Source organism: Octopus bimaculoides, chromosome 13 (genome assembly GCF_046866305.1).
Source record: "Octopus bimaculoides isolate indiv1 chromosome 13, ASM4686630v1, whole genome shotgun sequence".
NCBI classification, from domain to species: Eukaryota; Metazoa; Mollusca; class Cephalopoda; order Octopoda; family Octopodidae; genus Octopus; species Octopus bimaculoides.
Genome location: NC_142940.1, coordinates 29,915,178 through 29,937,726, shown reverse-complemented (window position 1 = coordinate 29,937,726; position 22,549 = coordinate 29,915,178). Strand labels below are relative to the sequence as shown.

The window sequence follows — 22,549 nt, the reverse complement described above, 5'->3', positions numbered from 1 at the left end:
GACTATAAACCTGTTGTAATTTAGTTATCTATAGTCTGATGATATTTCGGAATACAATTCCTTCTTCAGATATTCTGTTAGAACAAGTTATACTGCGGTAGATACCATGATAGAAACTCTTATATTGGCTTTTCAAAAGGCACTCTTGTTTATAAATCCCCGCCATCTCCAGCGCTGAGGCCACCAGCTCACTTGATTTCGACCTTCCTTGGTCTTGTCAATGATGGATGTTCACTGGCCAATCACGACTAATAACGGAATAAACTGTACGAGGAAGTGTTGATACGTTCTTGATTTGGGGTTAAAGAAAATACAGAAGGGTCAGTTAATCATGATTTTATTCAACATAAGTCACACACGTATTGCAGTGGTCCTACAACTTTTCTAAGCCCTGTAAAAGAACTCGGAAGATTGGGTCTCCAACGAGATACCATTGAAGCCAGCACCATTTCGCGCGCGCGCCTGTATATATATGTGTGTGTGCATGTATATATATATATATGCATACATACATACATACATATGTTCACCAGAGGACCATGATGGTCCTCAGGGGGACATTTGTTCCAAATTGCCTTGAATATTACTCTCAACTATGATCAGCACGCTGTGTGAAATTAATATCGGAACTCGAGGTAAGTGAGCTTGTTATAAAATATATAAGCGACAGAGTCAACAATAATATCGAGAGGTAATATTTATCTCCACTTAAACGTGGATATTCTGTTAGAACAAGTTATAATGCGGTAGATACCATGATAGAAACTCTTATATAGTCCGATGATATTTCGGAATACAATTCCTTCTTCAGATATTCTTAGATGGAATCTGAATTGTATTCCGAAATATCATCGGACTATAGATAACTATAGATAACTAAATTACAACAGGCGTATAGTCCATTTTTTTGTATTATAGTGTATTGTTGTACCATTCAAAACTTTGTATATATATATATATATAACAGGATAATGCCGTTAGTAGAGAGACAACAAAAGAAGAAAAAAGAAAATAAAAGAACAGTGAAAGGCAGTAAAGTACAAAAAGATATAAGGAAGTTTAATTTTCTATAATAAGTTTTCGGATATAAAAGAAAGTGAGTGACTGAATGAGTAGGTAGACAACATGTATCCTAGAGTGAGCCTTGTTGCTGGGTGTTATAGTTTATTTCGTTGTAAGCGCTTTTCGAATCAAAGACTCTATTAGACTTCCTTAGTTCTTAAATTCCACTCAATTTTGGTCGGCTAATACTCCTGGAAGCAGCAAATATGTTTCCATGCATTTATCTCACTACAGTGGTTCAGGCTTGGTATTTTCCTCCAAATGAAGTGTGCCTCTGTAATCTCGAGGTTGAAAGATCCCCTTCACAGTGTTAGCTTTGTTGGAATACAGCACTTGGTGGTGTGGCCTTGTAGAAATGCTCCTTCACTCGTAGGTGTCTTCATTCTTAGATGTCTTTGGTGTCTTTTACTCAACGTGTCTCTTAGTCGATCCTATGTACCTCGCTCGATATGAACATGTCATCTAGTATACTGCGTTTGATATTAAACACAACCGGACATAGTTGCTGTGTGAGAGGTAGTCTCTTAGTGTGTGGCCTCGTCTCATGATTCTAACTGGGAGGTTAGAGCTACTGATGCTTGATTTAAAATATATATAAGCAACAGAGGCAACATTAATACATGGTCTTGTCAATGGTGGGCGCTCGACCGCTAGAAATAGAAGCGACTCATCTCCCCGCAAACGAAAAATAGTGCCAGAACAGGCGCTGCTGTCGTGATTGGCCAGTGAACATCCATCATTGACAAGACCAAGGAAGGTCGAAATCAAGTGAGCTGGTGGTCTCAGCGCTGGAGATGGCGGGGATTTATAAACAAGAGTGCCTTTTGAAAAGCCAATATAAGAGTTTCTATCATGGTATCTACCGCATTATAACTTGTTCTAACAGAATATCCACGTTTAAGTGGAGATAAATATTACCTCTCGATATTATTGTTGACTCTGTCGCTTATATATTTTATAACAAGCTCACTTACCTCGAGTTCCGATATTAATTTCACACAGCGTGCTGATCATAGTTGAGAGTAATATTCAAGGCAATTTGGAACAAATGTCCCCCTGAGGACCATCATGGTCCTCTGGTGAACATATGTATGTATGTATGTATGCATATATATATATATACATGCACACACACATATATATACAGGCGCGCGCGCGAAATGGTGCTGGCTTCAATGGTATCTCGTTGGAGACCCAATCTTCCGAGTTCTTTTACAGGGCTTAGAAAAGTTGTAGGACCACTGCAATACGTGTGTGACTTATGTTGAATAAAATCATGATTAACTGACCCTTCTGTATTTTCTTTAACCCCAAATCAAGAACTTATCAACACTTCCTCGTACAGTTTATTCCGTTATTAGTCGAATAAGCTATTCAGTAAAAAATACTCCATCCACTGAGATAAATATCATTATGTATGTATGGGGAAAAGTTTCAATAAAAATATTTCACGTGATGAATTGTGAAAAATATTAAAAAAAACATTTAAGTTGGACGACACCTGTTGTTATGTCCTGTTATTTGTATTTGTGTAACATTCTCCGTTTTTTTGTCCTTGTTTTCGTATACATTCGTTGCTTTCTTCCAAGGAATCTAATGCTCTTACCTTGGGGCTGGCCTGATTGGAGCAATTCGAGTATAACCAGACGAAATTGCAAAGATAATCTGGAACTTGACTGAGAAATGAAAACTCCGTATGACCCGTCCTTGTTTTCTTTGTATCGTCAATCTAGATGTTTTCTTGTCCCTTTTTTATATCACCTAACTGTCTGGATGTTTTGCGTTCTTGTCCTATTTTGTATTTTTTATATATAAAAAAATACAGCGGCGTACGTACACTTTGGTCTCTTATATGTAAGTATATATTTATCTAAATCTTGTACGACTCTATTATTTCTATTATTCTTTCCTTCTTTCCATCAGCCCTTTCACGCTTACTTCGTTCATTCCACTCTTCGTTCTTTCGTTCCCCCTCCCTCCTCTTTTCACTTCACTGTGTCCCTGTCATTTTTTCTCACCCCTCTTTATTTCTTCTTTCCCTCTGTCTCTACCTCTCTCTCTTCTCTCCCCACATGACCGGTGTTCGGCCAAGCCTGACCTTTCTTTCTTGTACATTATTTACATTCGACGGGTATTTGTCATCTTGTTTGTTGTTAACACAACGTTTCGGCTGATATACCCTCTAGCCTTCTTCAGGTGTCTTGGGGAAATTTCGAACCTGGGTTCTATTGTTGTTGTTGTTGTTGCTGATTGTGGTGGTGCCATGAAGTAAACATGCATCAGATACACTTGTTTATTCATACAAACATAACTGAGATGAAATATGCCATAAATAACAGTGACAAACGAAATATACACCACCGGAAGTTGTTGTTGACAAACAACAGAAGTAATTTGTTTTCACCTCAATAGACGTCATTGGTTGGTTGAAATTACCGAAATACGACAACTTTAACACGAAATAACTTCGAAAATACACAATTTTCTCAAAAACGCCAAGAGTAAATGATGTTTTATGTGATACATTCTACCAGTATACGAATTTTGAAAGTATTTAGTTACAAAAAAATATTTTTTAAATGTGCCGGCCAAAGGGAAGAGATCCTTCTTTTTTTATAATTGTCATTTTACTTGTAATTACGCCTTTTCTGTTTTAAAACCCATAAAAAATTATTTCAGTGGTTTTAGGGGGCTGGAACGGATTAATTATATTTTAGTTAATTTCAATAGGGAAAATTGATTTGTAAAACGAGCAAATCGTAAGACGATGGAACGAATTAAACAGAATATCTAAACAAAGGGACGAATGCGATATTTTCGGGGGGATGAAAGTATGATATAATTGTAAGCACATCTTCAATTTCTAAATAGCGTACTTTAATCCAAAGTGCGAATGAAAATCGTATCACTGCTTCTTCGTAGAGCTAACGCAAGTGGTTCGGTTTAAGTTGTTTTGTTTTAAAAAAATTGAAACAACCATACAAAAAGTACAACTCCAAGTACCCATCATATTATATATATAAAAAAAAGCAAAAAAGATAAACTTCTACGAGTGAAAGAAACACTTTTGAAGTATCATCTGTAGAAGAAACAATTTTTTAAATTAGAAAACGGTCAACTTTCAAGGTGAATCCCAAAGAAATCAATATGTACTCATATGTTGCAAGGGAATTGGTCCATCAGCACACTTCAATAGATCAGAACAGCAAACTGAAAGAAAGTCTGATAAAAATACTCGACTGTAAGGCAACACTAGACGTTTTTTCTGACAACAACTTCAAAACAGGTTAAATGTTCAAGCATTAATAATGAAAGAAGCAGCATATATTTCTCTCCCTCCACCACCCGCAGCTTGTAATGGGAACAATGAACTCACTGTTGTGACACTCCATTTTCCTTCCACAGTTGCTCCTCCTCCTCCTCCTCCTCCTCCTCCTCCTCCTCCTCCTCCTCCTCTTCCTCCTCCTCTTCCTCCTCCTCCTCTTCCTCCTCCTCCTCCTCCTCCTCCTCCTCCTCCTCCTCCTCCTCCTACTTCAATGAATCACACCTCCTACCCCCTGAGAAAGGAACTACAAGGAAACTACTAACGAAAAACAAATAATTGGTAAAAACAAGTTTACGACACATTTTTAGATCTCCACTTTCCACTTCTCTAAAGTTAAACCAGTTAAAGACAAGAAATAATTGCGGATAACAAATACCAATAACAGTTTTAAAAAGTCCCAGACCTATCTGCAAATATTATGTTAAAAAAATATATAAAACTCTGGTCATAAATATAGGTACCTCAAGCCATGCAGTAAATGTCTAAAACAGGGGAACAAAGATTGCAGAGGATGTGTGTGCAGCACTGAATGCAAATTTTGCATCCAAAAATTCACTGGAAACAAAATAGTGCCTTAAAGTGAACTGCTGTCATATCCATATCAAAGATACTGTGAGAACACAACGACCACCCGCTTTGCCAAAACATAGCCTCTCAGATTAGACATCTTAACCATGTCAGAATCTGTCAACAATAAAACCATGAGGCGCAAGATCAATGTCTTCTTTTTTTTATTCATGTTAACCTAACAGGTAGAACAACTAGAACAAATTCGAACAATACAGGCAGAACATGCAACCTTCCTATAAGGAATGAGACTACAGTTGAAGAAGCCTGTACCCTACACATTGATCCTGGTATGACCACCACAACTGAGATGACCATTCAGCTCGACTCCATTGTAATGTTGAATGTACAATGTCTCTCACAATTCACTAGTCGAATTAAAGTATCATATCTCAGAAAACTTGCACACAGAGAAAAGGTATTATGTATGGCACTAACAGAAATGCACTTGATCCCAGACATTTTGGATGTAGAAGTACATATATAAGGTGACCTACTACATAGAACTGCCTGCAAAGTACAGAAACAAGGAGTAACACTGTTCATCTGTGAAGACCTAGCAAAAAATATTCTTGTCTCACACTCCAATACCGTGTGTGATTCATTAATAAAGTGATTGACCTCAGTTTGATTATAAGCATTACATACAATGTCCTCTTGATGCAGTTAACTTTGGTGATCACTTCAACTTTGTCACATATAAGTCAAACTTAAATGATACTAAACCACAGGCTTATGTACTTTTAACAGGAAATTTCAATTTTTCTAAATTCAGCTGGCCGAATGGCTATATTCAACCAGGAACTACACTGGAGATTATCTAAACTTTGTATATTCTTAAACCAAGTTATATAATGTCTAGCGTCTCGGATTCGACCTGAGTACTTTCAAGCAATTGTATAAAAAAACTTTTTTCGAAAGAAAAAACAATATATATATACTATATATATATATATATATATATATATATATATATATATATATATATACTTACATACAGGAGTCCAAAATATTCTTTTCTACTCTGGGCACAAGGCCCGAAATTTTTGGGGAGGAGGTCAGTCGATTAAATCGACCCTATGACGTAACTGGTACTTAATTTATCGACCCCGAAAGGCAAAGTCGACCTCGGCGGAATTCGAACTCAGAACGTAAAGACAGACGAAATACCGCTAAGCGTTTCGTCCGGCGTGCTAACGTTTCTGCCAGCTCGCCGACTTAGGAGACCACAATGTTGAGATAAAGGAGTAGTTAGAATTTTGGGTAATTCTTTATTAGCGCTTTAGTTCGTTTATCGAACTCGTCAAGGCAAAATCAAAATCGTTTTGATTTTGCCATGACGAGTTCGATAAATGAACGGAAGCGCGAATAAAGAATTATCCAAAATCCTGATTGCCTGCATTTTTTCACTATACAATATCTGCACACAACTTGAAACACTCTATACATATATATCTCTTTTATACTCTTTTATTTGTTTCAGTCATATGACTGCGGCCATGCTGGAGCACCGCCTTTAGTCGAACAAATCGACGCCAGGACTCATTCTTTGTAAGCCTAGTACTTATTCTATTGGTCTCTTTTGCCGAACCGCTACGTTACGGGGACGTAAACACACCAGCATCAGTTTTCAAGCGATAGTGGGGTGACAAACACAGACACACACACACACACACACACACACACACACACACACACACACACACACACACACACACGACGGGCTTCTTTCAGTTTCTGTCTACCAAATCCACCTGTCTCCTTGTGTACCTCTGTCTCCTTGTGTACCTCTGTTTCCTTGTGTACCTCTGTTTCCTTGTGTACCTCTGTCTCCTTGTAATCATTGAAAAGCCAGGGAGTTCCATCAGATCACAACTATGTAGGGTGTACCCCTTTGAGAATACCACATGCACCAATGATAACTGCATGGTATGTAAGATTAACCCTGATTACAGCATAAGGTGCATAGAGGGTGCTTGTAAAGACAAGACTATAATATACATAGGTGAGACATCTAGGACCATTACGGAGAGACTAAATGAATATCTGAGACAACGACAAAAAAGAATCCTCCATACTCTACCAACATGCCAAAGACCAACATGGAGGCACACTGGGTTTTCTTGACATTCGCATTTTATCCAAGCACCCGAAGGACCCAACACTCAAACAAGTACAAGAGTACGTCATCATTAATGAAACATCACCAGTACTAAATAGGAAATATACATAGGTGTTATACCCTAATACCCACAGTTTATATATACACAGACAATGTTGTTAGTAGGTCGTTATTTAGGCGTGTATGTGTGTAGGCATGTGTAAGTGTGTCTGTGTGTGTGCGTGTGTGTGTGTACATAAATAAATATATATATGTATATATATATGTGTATATATATGTGAGTGTGTCTGTGTGTGTGCGTGTGCGTGTATGTTAATAAATATATATGTATGTATATATATATATGTGTATATGTATATATATGTGGGTAAATGAAAACGCATATGGACAGGTAATCATACAGATAGATAGGTACATAGGTAATATGGACAGACGGGTACAAACACACACATACACATATACATACAAATGAAGACTGAAACACATGACCATATACACTCACGCACACTTCACGCAAGGACACATGTGGAGATACACATCCATACATAACAGACGCATATACATAGTCACACAAACCCATACACAGACACACTCAAGCATGTGTATACACATACATACATGCATGCACACGAACATGCAGATGCATACATACATATAAACATACACACATGCATACATATGTATGTACATGCAGAGTACATACATACATATAAACGTACACATGCATACACATGCATGTGTGTATGCATACACACATATGCATGCATACACATACATACATCCATACACACACACATACATAATACATACATAAACATGTGTATGCGCACGCACACTGACACACACGCATGTGTACAAAATAAAAAAAAGAACGCAATTTCGATAACGGAAAGAGTCAACGACTATTGAAAAGGTTACAAGTCGCAACGAAAATGTTAGCAAAAATAAATAAGTAAATGAGTGGAAATCGCTGAGTGTGTTAAATTAATAAGGCATTAAAAGAGAATGACTCTTTCCAGACACAATAAAATAAGCTTCAACACACGAATTCATATAAAGAATTTTCAAACCAAATACAGAACGAAATATATATGTATGTATGTGTGTATGTACTATATATATATATATATATATATATATATATATATATATAATTTTATTTAAAAGAGTTTCAACTCTGTCTGTTTTTTAATGTTTTATTTATATTCTTGTAAAATTAATGTGGGATATAGAATATGGAATATATAATATATAATATAAAAATAGATGGTAAAATGAAATGAAGTATTGAATGTCTTATTGAATATATGAAATACTGAGTATTCAATATAGAGAATTAAATATATAAAGGCTAATACGTATTTTCATACCTAGTGGTATTCATCAAGGCCTTCGTCTGACAGACTGTAACAGACTAGCTGGTTTTTTGTCTTTTATACCTATTCCTTTGGACAGCAGCAGTAGGTGTTTGGCTATTTTTTTTAGAAATGATGACATTTGAGAGATTTTTTGTGTTTTAGTTATAGGGATAAGATTTTTAAACCCCAAGTAAGATAAATTTAAGCATTGTTTGTTAAGAGTGGGTTTGAATTTCTTAATAAAGTCCTTTTCTTTGCGTTCTTTCTCTCAATTTCATTCAGGTTGTAAAGTTTATGGAATGGAAATATAATAAAAGTTTCACGACCACATGTTGCCAGATGGTTACTCAGTGGTATTTGGCGGACTTCTGGGTTTTTAATCTGTTGTCGATGCACCCGTGAGCGTTCCGATAGTGCATTACCTGTCTGGCCAACATAAAAAAACAGACAGAGTTGGAACTCTTTTAAGTAAAATAATATATTCCTCTATACACGATCATACAAAACCCTTTTTTTGTATTTATTTTTATTCACACACACACACACACACACACATATATATAGGGAAAGTAAGAAGAAAAATAAGCGAAGATGCACATTGGAAATCCCCAAAAGTAAAGGCTTTTTATGAAAAGTAACGATATATATATATAATTAGATGAACTGAGGTAGGAATAAAAGTAATAAAAGTCATTATTGTGAGTTGTTAAAGAGATTCAAAAGCATACCGGTTTCGTAATATTACTAATCATTGCTTTGAATGCACACCGAATACTCAGTATTCCATTTATGGGTGAAGTGGAGAAGAGAAGTGAGATGGAACAGGAAGTAGTCGCTAGTTATGCATCAGCTACAACAAAAGGTTTAAACACCAACACTCTGGAAGTGCGAGAGGTCAAGATAGAACCCAGAAAATGGAAAGAATGCAGTAAACTGATAGAAGGTGAAGGAGCCAGTTTGAAGCTGACCCCACCTGAGGAACTAATCAAACCCTTCATGAACTGTTTAAAAATGTAAGTAAAATTTATTTGGAGAAAAAGAAAAAAAAAGAAGCATAGACTTTTAAAAGGGAAGAATAAAAGGAAAAAGAAAATGATGCTAAAAGAAAAAATAAAGAGAAAGAAAAACTTTGTACAACTGTATGATTCAAAGTTAAATGGTACTGCTTGAGAATGTGGGGCTGCTCAATGCAGCCATTGCATCATCATTTATTTATTATCATTTTATACATTTTCATTTGTTTTATGTTTTTTGTTCCCACTGTGGCGTTGTGTCTGTCCTTGTGCTGTCCCCTCTGTGTTAGGACCATAGTGCCTAATAAAGAATCAGTCAGCCTGCGATGAATTTTTCTTGTCTTTTGAATCAATTTTTGATCCCGGTTAGACGTAAGTCGCATTGTTATACGTGTTGAAAGTCTCCCCGCGCGGGTAAGGGTTAGGGTTAGGTCTCCTCGCGCGGGTAAACCTATGATTTAAATCGTTAAATTTGTTGAATTACTGTTGCTGTTTTTGCCTGCGGGCTTGTCATTTTGTATTTGTTTTCTTCCCCATTTATGAGTGAAGTGAGATGGAACAGGAACCAGTCGCCAGTTATGCATCAGCTACAACAAAAGGTTTAAATACTAACACCCTGGAAGTTCGAGAGGTCAAGATAGAACCAAGAAAATGGAAAGAATGCAGTAAACTGATAGATAGTGAAAGAGCCAGTTTGAAGCTGACCCCACCTGAGGAACTAATCAATAATATAGCAAGGACAGTGGTATACAGATTCTGAAGTAAGTCGTTTGTTTGTTTTACTTGTTGAAGGTCTCCCCCGTGTTGGTAAACCTAGGCTCTGTTAAATTTGTTGAAGTTTGAACTATTGTTGCTGTTTTTGTCTGTTTTTATATTTGTTTTCTTCCCCAATTATGGGTGAAGTGGAGAAGAAAGGAGAGATGGAAAACGAACCAACTGGAAGTTACGCATTAGCCACGAGTAAAGGAGTATCTACGAACGCTCTGGAAGTAAGAGAAATTAAGATAGAGCCCAGAAAGTGGAAGGAGGGCAATAAATTATGATAAAGGGAAGGAGCTAGTTTGAGGCTGAATCCTCCGCAAGAATTGACTAACAAGGTGGCGAAGAGGACAGTGGTGTACAGAACGCTATCCACTTCCTCTAGAAAGATAGAGGTTGCCGCAATAGAGGCTATCGAGGAGTGCCACGAGAACGTAAAAGGTTTACCATATTTTATTATACGCGTGGAAGGAAGTACGGCACAGTGGAAGTAAGGTTTAGCAACGAAGAAGATGCAATAAAGCACTCCACTGTGCCGATAAGGACACTGGAATGAGTACTTCTGCCCATTTACTGTGGCAAACACGTCGCCAGAGTAAGAATTGGCAGAGTACCCACCAATATTAAGGAAGCATGGCTGGTGGCAGCAGTCAAGCACAGAATGGAAGATGAAGTAAAAATCTTAAAGATTACGAGAACTAAAATGGTTAATTGTTGGGGTTATGGCCTCGAGATGGCCGTACAAGCGAGCCTAAAAGATTTGTACGAGATCACAGAGGAGATCATTCTCCCAGAAGACGTCAGACTAAGAGTTGTAGTGGAAGGAAGACCACCAACATGTTTCTTATGTGGTCAAAAGGGGCATGTGAAAGCAAGGTGCCCCCAAAAAGAAAACGAAGAGGAGGAGCAGAAAATTGAAGAATGGAGTACCGAAGTGGTAGTGCCGGAAAGGGAGAAAGATAGAGTGGAGGAATCATTGACCGTCGTGAAAGGGAGGAAAAGGAAAGAAAGGGTGAGTTCTCCACCAGAGAATTAGAAAAGTATGAAGGAGATTGAGATGGAGGAGAAAAGGAACACCAGCAGAATCAACAGTGGAAGGCAGGGTGGCAGCAGAAACATCATTGCAATACGATGTGGAAAGTTTAAACATTGACGTTTATTTTGGTGCACCAAGAGAGGAGCCAAATGAAAAGACTCGCTCGGACAGCCCATGTCCGTCGCTGAAGCAAACGGAGGTTAAAAAGAAAAAAAAAAACAAGTGGCATATGGTCACATATGCCAAAAGTACGGCAATCGAGTGGAAGATCACGAAGTTTAAATCGATCATAAGAGTAAGGTTGCCACAGGAGAAATATACAGAACACACCAAAGGAATAATCATTGACAAGGAGAGATACGAGAAACTGAGAGAACTGTTCGGAAGCAGTATGGACACGTTAGGGGTCGAAATTGAATTCGATGAATTACCATCGGTCGTGGAGTATGAATATTTGAAACCCTTAATGAACTGTTAAAAAGTAAAGTAAGTAAAATTTTATCTAAAAAAAAGAGAAAAAATTTACTTTCAAAATAAAAAAAAAAACATGTCAAAAAAAACGAGAGAGTGTAAGAAAGATTTGTTAATTTGTGTAATTTAACTGTTAAATGGTACTGCTTGAGAGTGGGGTTCAATGCAGCCATTCCACCATCACTTTTCAGCGTGAACAGACTTGTTTTTGCTTTGCTGCGGTTTTTTTGTGCGAAACCACCTTTGTTTGGTGGTAGTGAATAATTGTGAAGAATGAGAAGTTAAGCAGAAGCTACAGGAGGTCGAGTTCCCCTGGACCCAAGTGTGCTGAAACAGGAGATGTTTCAGTGCAACAGAGAGCTGATAGTAAAAATAGTAATATGGTAGAGAAGGAGGGGTCAAATATAAAACTGACCCTGCCAGAGGAGGAAAAAAGGAAAATGGAAAAGAAGACGGTAATATTCAGGACATCTTCAAATAAAAACAGAAAAAGTGAAAACACGCCGCAGAAAGAAATAGAAGAAATTTTGGAAAGACATATAGGAGACAACAGAGCGTTCTTTACGAGAGGAATGAGATTTGCGACTATAGTGGTAACCTTTGTATCAGAGGAGGAGGCGGAAAACCCTCCAAGAGGATGATACAGGGAGAGAAATGGACATTGTTGTCAAACTGTTTGGCTAAACGAATTGTTAGAATTAGGGTGGGAAGAATCCTACCGTGGATAGAACTGGAGTGGATAATAGCGGCAATTTTTTTATCAGAGATAAGGAGGCAAACAGCGAAGAGGTGAGGATGGGCATAATAAGCCTGACCCAACATGTGAAGTGTTGGGGCTACGGAATAGAGGTAATTTGTGCAGTGAGCCAGAAGTATTATGACGAAATACCTGAAACTTTAGAGCTACAAAATGAAGAAAAGTTGGAGACAATGTTGGAGGGGAGGCCCCCAAAGTGTTACGAATGTGGTGAAAGAGGGCACTTTAGAAAGAGATGCCCTAGAGCAGCAGTGGAAATCGTAGAGGAGAGTATTCAGTAAAATATAATGGTGGAGAAACAGCAGAATTAGATAAGAGAACAAGTTAGTGATTTTGCGGGGGTGAAATGAAGAAAAAGAGGGAGGAAGAGGTCACCAACGATAATGGAACAGAAAAAATACAAAGCTATGGAAGAAGTAATCCAACCTACAACGAGAAGCAGGAAAAATTCGCCAGTAGGGTCACCAGTGGAAAATGCTACAGATAGGGATTCATTACCGAGCAAAAGCATGTACAAGTACATAAACATTCAGACCAACAGACACACTGACACACAGACGAAACACGAAGATTTACAGCCACACAAACACACGGACACACAAACACACAAACATAAAGTCAAAGAGAAGCATAGACAGTCAATCACAGGATAGCGTAGAAATACAGTCACAGTCACAAAACACAGACATGCAAGTCACACACAGAAATAAGGTTTTTCTAGTGAAATATAGGACAACCCAAAAGTTAGAGAAAAGTTTCAAAAATGAAAGGTATTGTAAAAGTGAACTTAGAAGAAGGTTACGACAAGAGTATGATGTGTGTCCTAACGGATGATGGAAAGTATAACGCTTTGAAGGAAGCCTTACCTTCGGACGTGAACCCACTGGGGCTGGAGGTGCATATTGAACCTAGTGCCTCGATGGAGGATTGTGTTGACATAAAAGAGAAGATAAAATGGTAAGTTATGATTTGCTTTAAAGACTGCGGAAAGACTCGTACAAACATTTGGTTAAACTTTTTGTTAAAAAAAAAGTAAACACTGCAACCATCTCGGTTAAATGATTATTGGTAAAAACGTTTTCGTTAAAATGTAAGGTTAAAAAGAAAAAGAAATTCACAGTTTCATCTCGGAGCGAGGCCGAGATGGCCGTCTCATTTTCATTCCTTTTTCAGGTGTTTTTTGTCCCCGCATGTGTGTATGTCCCTTCTGTGTTCGCCCCTTGTGATTTTGAGTTGATGCGGTTTTTTTGTGTGAAACCACCATTGTTTGGTGGTAGTGAATTGTTGTGAAAAATGAGAAGTTATGCCGAAGCTACGGGAGTTCGAGTTCCCCTGGACCCAAGTGTGCTGAAACAGGAGATGTTGCAGTGCAATAAAGAGATGATAATGAAATATAGTAAGATGGTGAAGAGGGAAGGATCAAATATAAAACTGACCCTGCCAGAGGAGGAAAACGGAAAATGGAAAAGAAGACGGTAATATTCAGAACATTTTCAAATAAAAACAGAATTGAAAACGCGCCGCAGAAAGAAATAGAAGAAATTTTGGAAAGACATAGGAGACAGCATAGTGTTCTTTACGAGAGGAAAGAGATATGCGTCTGTAGTGGTAACCTTTGTATCAGAGGAGGAGGTGGAAAATCCTCTAAGAGGATGTTACAGGAAGAAAAATGGACATTACTACCAAACTGTTTGGATAAACGAATTGTTAGAATTAGGGTGGGAAGAATTCTATCGTGGATAGAACCAGAGTGGATAATAGCGGCGATTTTTATCGGAGAGGAGTACAAGATGGGCATGATAAGCAGGACCCAACATGTGAAGTGTTGGGACTACGGAATAGAGGTAATTTGTGTAGTGAGCCAGAAGCATTATGAAAGAATACCTGAAACTTTAGAGCTACCAAACGAAAAAAATCTGGAGATAATGTTGGATGGTAGGGCCCCCAAAGTGTCACGAATGTGGTGAAAGGGGGGCACTTAAGAAAGAGATGTCCGAGAGCAGTAATGGAAATTGCAGAGGGTAGAATTCAGGAGTGTATAATGCTAGAGAAACAGCAGAATCAAATAACAGAACAACAAAGTAATTTTGTGGAATTAAAAGCAAGAAAAAAAGAGAGGAGGAGATCACCGACGATAATGGAACAGAAAAAAAAGCCAAGTAAGCCAACCTACAACGATGAGCAGGAAACGTTCGCCAGTGGGATCACCAGTGAAAAGTGCTACAGAAAAGAATTCATTTCTAAGCAAAAACAAAGACTTTCAAGCACATAAACACTCAGAATCACAGACACATAAGCACACAGACCTGCAGACATACAGAAATATAGACAAGCAGACACAGGATAACTCAGTATCACAGAAGCCTAAAAGCACGGACACACAGACGAAGCACGCAGATTTACAGTCGCGCAAACATACAGACTCACAAACACACAGACATACAGTCACAGAGAAGCATAGACAGACAAACACACAATAATGCAGAATTACACAAACAGAAAAGTGCAGAGTCACAAGTTTTTTCTGGTGACATATACGATAACCCAAAAGCTACAGAGAGGAATTTCAAAATTGAAAGACACTGTAAAAGTGAACTTAGAAGAAGGTTACGACAAGAGTATGAGGTATATCCTAATGAATAATGAAAAGTATAGCGCTTTGAAGGAAGCTTTTCCTTCGGACGTGAATCCACTGGGGCCGGAGGTGGATATTGAACCTAGTGCCTCGGTGGTGGATTATGTTGACATAAAAGGAAGATAAAATGGTAAACTGTGAAAAGACTCGTACAAACATTTGGTTAAACATTTTGTTTTAAAAAAAGTAAATCCTGTAACCATCTCGGTTGAATGAACATTCGTAAAAACTTTTTCGTTATACTGCAAGTTTTAAAAAAGGCAATCACGGTTTCATGTCCGAGCGGGGCCGAGATGGCTGTTTCATTTTCATTGTAATTATATTCCTTTTCATTGTAATTATATTCATTTTCATTCATTTTTCATGTGTTGCTTGTCCCCGCATGTCTATGTATGTCCCCTCTGTGTTTGGGCCTTGTGCCTCGAATAAAATTCATTTCATCATCATTTATTTGTGTTGAAAGTTCGATTTTCTCTCTTTGGATTTTCGGATTACTTATTTGTGCAAGTGAGCGTTACACTTTTCTGTTTTTGTCGTTAAATATATTGTTGAATTTCTGCGTTTGGAAGATTTTTTAACGTTATTCCCCTCTTTAGGGAGGGGAATTATTTATTTTCTTGCGTAAGGGATTCTTCCCCCCACCCCCCAAAAAACTATGAGTTGCAGCTCAGTTGCGGAAACCAGTGTTAAAAAAGTGCCTTCTGAAAAAGTGTTAAACATGCCGTCAGGCGAAGAATTTATTAACGGAAAAAAGGAAGAACCAATTAAGCCAAATTTCGCCGCAGCAGCGGGATTAAAAAGGAAAATTTTGAATGTGACAAATGAAAAATTTAAATCAATTCAAAAATGTTCGAGAGGGTGGGGTATGATTTAAAAGCGACCATCCCCTCCGATTTAATTGAAAACACAGCAAAAAAAAAAAAAAAAATTGTTTTTCAAAGTTTGAATGTTAAAACCAAAAAGTTAGACAAAGCATCAAGAGAGGAAGTCGAGAAATGCTTACAATCAATATGGTCGGGCATTGCTTTTATTACTAGAGGTCGAAAATTTGCGACCATAATTGTTCACCTAAAAAGTGAAGAAAGGGCGAAGGAGCATTCGGTCAAACCTTTAAAAACAGCCGAAATAGTGCTCCTACCTACTTATTTAGTTAGACTGCCTCGAAAATCACAGTTGAGGAAATACCACCGGAAATCGATGTGTCATGGCTCTGCGCTGCTCTAATTATGGGCTTCGAGGAAAAAATAATTCTTGAGGCTACTAAAATAGAGCAGCAACATTGGAAAAGTCAGGGGCTGGAAATCACAATTCAAGCAGCCCAGAAAACTCTCGAAGAGATTGCAGAGAACATTGTGATTAAAGATGAAACAATGTTAAGGGTGATGGTGCTTCGAATGTGGCGAAAAAGGCCACATTCGGGCAGATTGCCCCGCCCTAAAATAAGAAACAGCATCGCCAGCAGAGTCTCCAACACAAATCATACAAGAGGAGACCATAGCAATAACCGAGAAGACGGGAAACAAAGATGAATGGACTAACGTAACCAATAAAAAGAAGAAAGTCCCTAAAAGAAAAATTACCAACCCCACCCCTTCAACTTCCAGCTCCATCAAAAGAGAAACTCTCCACCCGCAGACTCACACGACACACAAACACCCCCTTCAACCCAAACACGAACAAAAAAAAAAAACCTGTAAAATCTACCCCTCCCAGTCCCGAAAAATATTTCCCCTCCAAACTAAAAACGAGCTTGAAAGTAGTGAATTGACAAACTAAAAAGAAATTCAACTGCGAACGAATATACCAAACATTATAATATTCTTCCGGAAGGGATTGTAATTTATGAAATTGACAGAGACAGTTATAATTTATTACATAGTTATCATTCAAAAGACATAGGCCCTCCAAGAACGGACTTTTGCAAGTCTATGTACGAGGGCCTAGTCGAAAAGACTCCGCAAGACACGAAAGATAGAGAAGGGATTATAATCCCTTCTCCTTCGAAAGGTAAGCCATATTTCATGGTTTCACTCACAGTAGAATGTTTAAATGTTCGTGGCTTGGGGTCGGATTGGAAGCAAGGTCGCTTTCATAATGACCTCAGGTCACATAGTCTTGATGTGTTAGTGGCCATGGAGACTAGACTGAGTGGGTTGCGGGCCTTTTCCCCACTCCTGAACGGCTACGAGAAATTTATTTCTCCATGCCAACTGGGGGGAGGGGTGGTGTTGCAATCTTACTCAGGAAAAACCTGGTTTCCGAGACTAGAAGACCGGAAGGCAGGTTGGTCGTCCTTGACGTGACAGTTAGTGGTAAGACTTTCAGGCTGGTTGGTGTCTATGCCCCCTCCAAAGCTGGGCAATCTGATTTTTTTAGAAGCCTAGAAAATTTCCTAGGCATGTCTCACACTTTAATACTCTTAGGTGACTTTAACACAATCTGCGATGCACGCGTAGACTGTGTTGGCTCCAAATAGAAGAGGTACCCATGCCTCACCGATCTGCTCAGTCGCTTTCAGCTGGCAGATCGGTACAGACTAAAATTTCCGAACGCTCCGGTGTGGACCTGGACGAATAGCGACGGATCTTCTAGATCTTATTTAGATAGAATTTTAGTTAGTCGGAAGGGCAATGAGACAACTTGTCCACAATTCCACTTTGTTAGCTACAGCAACCACAAACTTGTGTCCTGTAAGCTGGTTTTAGATAGGATATGTAGACAAGGCCCCTGCTACTGGAAACTCAATAGGTCGCTTTTGGCCTGTGAGGAGTACAGGAACCGGATTAGTCAGTTAGAGAAGAGGGCTCTCACAGGCGCCATTATTAACAACAAATGGTGGAGAGCCCTCAAAAGAGCCATAAAAATTGAGTCAATTAGATTTAGTAAGAAATTAGCTGCTAAGAAGAATAGAATAGAAAGGGACTTAGTTAAGTTCCTAGAAGAGGCATTGGAGAGAGGCAGTGCAGCCCAAGTGTTGGCATCGAGATTAGCACTCAAGCAACACCTCAAGGCTAAACACGAAGGTTGCATTGTCAGGTCTAAGGTTCGTACAATGGGTCGAGAAGGAATCAATGCTGCGAGATGGGCCCATGTGGTAGAAGCCCAGCATGGCAACGATGCCAGAATAAAGTCTATGATGGACAACCAAGGACAACTGATAAACGAACACGAGGAGATGTGTAGGATTTTTCACGAGCATTTCGGCCAGATTTTCAGGAGGAGCGGCGGACCGGAGCGCAGGGTGGACCCTACGAACTTCCTCGCCAGTTTGCCGCGTCCCTCGGGGCAGGAAGCGGAATGCTGTGAAGGACCGATCAAAGCTGCGGAAGTAGAGGACGTTTTGTCGGATTGTCGTGGAGACAGGTCGCCGGGACTGGATGGTCTTCCCTACGAATTCTATTATAGTATGCCAGACTTGTTTGGGCACCTACTGGCTTGTGTTTTTATGAACTGGCAACAGAATGGGTTAATCCCCAGATCTGTGAGTCGGGGAGTACTGACGCTGCTTAGAAAGGACCCAAACAAGGGGGACATTATAGATAATTTTCGGCCCATCACTCTGCTTAACACAGAGCTGAAGATTTTGGCCAAGGTATTAGCAAAAAGATTGGCGCGGGTCGTGGGTGGACTAGTCGGGGAGGCACAAACCTGTGCCGTCACGGACCGGCCCATACACGACGATCTCCATCTTATACGCTATACCTTAGAGCGGGTTAATAGGGTTTCTGGCAAAGGTGGGGTGATGATACATTTAGACCAGGATAAAGGTTTCGATAGGGTCGACCATCGGTATCTGGTGACGGTTCTTGCGGCAGTCGGGCTGGGCCCACTCTTTCGCGGTTGGATCATAGCTTTAAACAGCAACATCGACTCGATCGTTCGAGTGAACGGTTTCTTTTCGGAGCCGTTCTCTATCAAGTGCTCAGTTCGTCAAGGATGTCCGTTCTCCCCACTTCTGTATGTGATGGCCCTCGAGCCATTACTGCTGAAGCTGGAGGGTTTGAGTGGCGTCCCGCGAGATCTAGGTCTTGGAAGATCAGTGACGCGTATGCGGACGACATCACCATCATCGTATCTGAAGCGAGTCACCTACAGAGGGTAGGTGAAGCTGTGAAAGAATACGAGACGGTGGGAGGAGCAAAAATTAACCGAGAAAAGTCGGTCGGCTTGCAGCTCGACACCTGGAGAGGCAAGTTGATGCCGTCCAACAGCATCGTGAGAGGTTGGACAGACGGTCCGGTGAAAATGCTCGGGGTCTGGTTTGGGCCAGACCTACAGATGGAGAAGAATTGGAGCGAGGTCACGGGCAGGGTGGCTCATCTAACCCAGACCTGGTCTGGGCGATGGTATCCCTGAAAGGAAGGGCAGGGGTCGCAAATGTGTTCATCGCATCTGTGGTAACCCACCGCCTAACCGTCGTGCTTTGCCCCGATTCGTGGCTATGCAAGATGGAACGATTGCTTTTCCGCTTTTTGTGGAAGGGCAAAAAACCTCTTGTAAGGCGCTCTATCAGTTGCCAATAACCGCTAAAGGGTGGGCTAGGGATGTCATGGCTGATGATGCCCAAGCTCGCGCTGAGGCTAAGACATCTTTGGCTTTACCTGGATGGTGAACGGGTGTGGTCTCCGTTCGTCAAGCTGCTGCTTCCTAGGTTCACTAGTTTTAGTGAACTAGAACCATGGATCAAACGTAGACCAAAGTTGGGTGCTTGGCAGGCCGAGTGTCGCAAGGCACAGTGCCTCATGCTTACCCACCTGTCCGAGATGTGGGCGGGACAGTGAAACTGTTTCGTACGCAATTTGGCAGTGTGCGAGGATTTCAGAGCTGTGGGTTTACGTCGAACGACTGATGTCTCGGCTTGGAAAAGTACAGCTGTCGTCCGAGTCTGTTATGAAGATCGTTTCACCTCCCTCACTGAGCAGAGAAAGTAAGGTTTGTTTTCTCGTTGTGGTCGCTACAGCGAAAGAGGCAATATGGAGGACACGGACGAAAGGATTGGTGACAGACACTTTCATTTCTGGCCAAGGCTTGATTAACTTTTTTGTCCTCCTTCTACGAAGGAAGATAAGGCTAGAAAAGAAATGCTTGTCATCGAACAGGTTTGGTAAAAGATGGATGCAAGTGGTTCGCATGTTGGGAATGAATGGTCCTACGTGAGTGCTATTCATGAAAAGTTAAAACAAAAGGCTCAGTGGTGGAACGTGTCTTGCAGGGTCGGAACAGTTCCCCCACTCCATTGTGTTGTGATTTTGTCTGTCCCTTCATTCGATTTATATTGTCGTAAATTTTTAACTGCATTTTTCGATACTCTGACCTCGAATTCATTTTTGTACTGTCCCCTCTTTGTTTGGTCCTTGTGGCTCGAATAAAATTAATTTCACCATCATTTGGCTTGTTGGATTATTTGCTTCTGAAAGATTTACTGTGTTACGTTTGTTGGATTATTGTTTTTTATCGTGATGGTGAATGTGTTTGTTTTTACGGATTGTTTTCTCTTGTTGAAGAACTGTCCATTGCTTTTTGAAGCAAGCTTGTTTTAATTCCCCTCTGCGGGGGAATTATTGTTATTCTTTGTGCTGATTTAAGCCAATTCTGTGGGGCGTAAGTCCAAATTTTTCTGTGGGGCGTAAGCCCAAAATTGTCTGTGTGCGGCATTCAGCCGAAAAATTGCGAATCATCTATGGATTCGCCAAAGTTGAATATGCTTGTTTTTGTAACAGGCGAAGAAAAGTCACCGGCAGTGTCGCCGAAGAAGCTGAACTTCGTGGAAATAACTGGCAAAAAAGAAAAGGCAATAAACACTGAAAATTTGGAAAAATTTATGTCCATGCTCAAGAAGGAGGAGACGGAGATACAAGTGGCCCCTCCTTCGGAAACGATGGAACAAGTAAATAAAAGAAGAATAATTTACAAGACATATAACGTGGAGAAAAAGAGGATATACAAAAGAGAAGAAAAAATAGTTGGAAAGTGCCTGAGACCAATATGGTCCGACATAACATACATAAACAGAGGCAAACGGTTCGGGACGGTAGAAATGAGATTTAAATCTGAAGAGATAGCTAGGCGGCACTCGTCTGAGACGTTGAGAACGGAGGAGGTAGTTCTTCACATTTATATGGGAAGAAGGACATCGAAAATTAAAATCAACAACATTCCTCTAGAAGTAGAAGCTGCCTGGCTAGTGGCGGCGATTATTATGGGCCTGGAGGATAAGATAACGATTCTCCAGGCATCTGTAATAGAAGAAAATTGGAAGGGACCAAAGCATAAGAATGCTGATTCAAGCAGAGGTCCCAACATTAGAGGAAATTGCCGAGATAATAAATATAGGCGAAGAGAGGCTAATTGTCTTTGTTGAAGCAAGGAAGTTAAGATGCTTCAGCTGCCACATTAGGTCCAGGTGTAAACCTGAAAAAAGAAAGTAGCACAGGAAGAACAAGATGAAGGAGAGGAAACAACAACAACAACTGAAGAATCACCTACTGCGGTAGAAAAAGCACCAATGCCAGAAAGCGACGAGAAAGACAAAGAGGAGGGGTGGTCAACATTTGTCAAAAAACGAATGACCAGACTGAAAATTAAAAAGAAAAGAGAAAAGGAAAAAGATCTGAACTATATGGTTATTAAGACCATTAATAATAGACTAAAAAATCGTTTGGCAGCCGTTGCATCTGCCAAACGGGTGGAAAAGACGTCTTCAAAAAACTTTCTTGTATATAGAATAAGCCGGAAGGATTACGGACGGATAAAGTCCGAATTCTTTCATGACGTAGGCCCTCTGAGGATGGACTATTCCCCATATATCTTCGAAGGCCTACATAAAAGCATTCCACGAGCCCAAGAGAAAGTGAAGTCGCTTCGAACCACTGATGGTGAGTTAAGTCATTCGTGTTAGTTGTATAAATGTACGTGGCCTGAAGTCAAGCGGGAAGAAAGAACGCTTCCTTAATGACATCAGGTCACGAGATTTAGATATTGCTACGGAAACCCGGTTAAGGGGGCCAGGAGATCTGCTCCCGCTGTTGGCTGGTTACGAGAATTTTTTTTCTCCAGCAGGAGTGGAGTGTTGGTCCTATTAAAAAGAAACCGGGTTTCAGAGAAAAAGTTAATTTTTTCAGATCCAGAAGGTTGGCTGGTCGTCGTGGACTTGACGTTCAGCTGTGGTAAGGCGATCAGAATGGTTGCAATTTATGCACCCACGACAACTGGGCAAAGTAAGTATTTTCGTGACCTGGAAAAGTTTCTTGGTACATCACATTCTCTAGTTTTGTTAGGAGACTATAACACAATCTGCGATGCGCGCGTGGATTATGTTGGTTCAAATACTGATAGGAAAGGTAATCTTTGTTTCCTGGATCTGCTAAGTCACTTTCAGCAAGCAGACCCATATAGACTGGAATTTCCAAACGCTCTATTGTGGACATGGTCAAGCGGCGACGGA

The 22,549-nt window shown here is 39.9% G+C and overlaps 1 pseudogene; it reads left to right on the top strand.

The window, feature by feature from the left end:
• Window positions 1-10,100: 10,100 nt before the first annotated feature.
• Window positions 10,101-15,553, top strand: LOC149132863 (uncharacterized; annotated as a pseudogene).
• The last annotated feature ends 6,996 nt before the right edge of the window (window positions 15,554-22,549 follow it).